The sequence below is a fragment of the Trachymyrmex cornetzi genome, unplaced genomic scaffold, assembly GCF_001594075.2.
Source record: "Trachymyrmex cornetzi isolate Tcor2-1 unplaced genomic scaffold, Tcor1.1 scaffold461, whole genome shotgun sequence".
In the NCBI taxonomy this organism is placed as follows: Eukaryota; Metazoa; Arthropoda; class Insecta; order Hymenoptera; family Formicidae; genus Trachymyrmex; species Trachymyrmex cornetzi.
The window spans coordinates 97,389-98,420 of NW_017299412.1; positions in this window are offsets into that span (position 1 = coordinate 97,389).

The following is a 1,032-nucleotide window of genomic DNA, read 5'->3' on the forward strand; positions in this document are numbered from 1 at the left end:
GAAGGGGGGAGGTGGAAAGTCATATTCCCTTAATCAGTTCACTCCATACCTCTCTTACTGCCCAGAATTATCTGACTTTTCATATAAAGCAGTGAAATAATTACTAACTTTAACCGTTAATAACTTTTTAACGAATAACGAGCGAAGGCTAAAACTTGTTGGAGGTCACTCAGGGTCATGACCTTGACAACATATGTGAAGGTCAAGGTCATTGGGAGGGGGGGGGTCCCCTAATCGATACTTTTACCTAAATTTCTTTTGTGGAATCCTTAATGTGAGAGATAAAAACTCTATTGATTAAATGATGTCCTTCTTTTGTGAAATCGGATGCTGAGACCAATAATTCAAAAATTTGCCGAGAAAGTGGATTTTTTTGCAAGATTGTAAAGTTACCGTTTTTTAGTAACGCGTTACAGTTACTGTTATTTGCACAAAAGTAATTCATTACTTGTTACTCGTTACCAATTCTAAAAAGTAACGCATTATTGTTACTTAAAGTAACAGAAAAGCGCATAATTGGAGGGAATTGTGATTTTGCGATACACAGTTTGACATAATATTTAGTGCGATTAGCGGTAATTGTTATTGTTGAGACTGGCTCAAAATGTGAGCCGAAACGTACAAATCTAATTTATTATTCACAATTAATTTTTGCGCAAGATAGCAGCCAGCGCAGACTTTTAAGCAGACGCCCAGTTGAATTTTGCTGTTATAATCTATTGCCGAATGATCTCTACTAATATTTCGTTGCATCTAAATTCTTTATAAATCATCCTTGCTTATTGTCGGTTCCTCAACATTATTATCTTGTATTCAATCCATCCATATTTCTCTTAACTCCGTTCCAATTTCTCGCTCCTCTTCTATTGAAATGATGTCCATGTTGAATCTTCATATTCGAGTGAAGTGTCGGAGTACATACACCCGTCTACATCTTCTTTATTCCCTTCCCTTCGCCACATCATTTCCTGCACTCAAAAACTCCTCACTTCGCAATTATTCGTTACTTCATTATTTGATTACGCCGATGTT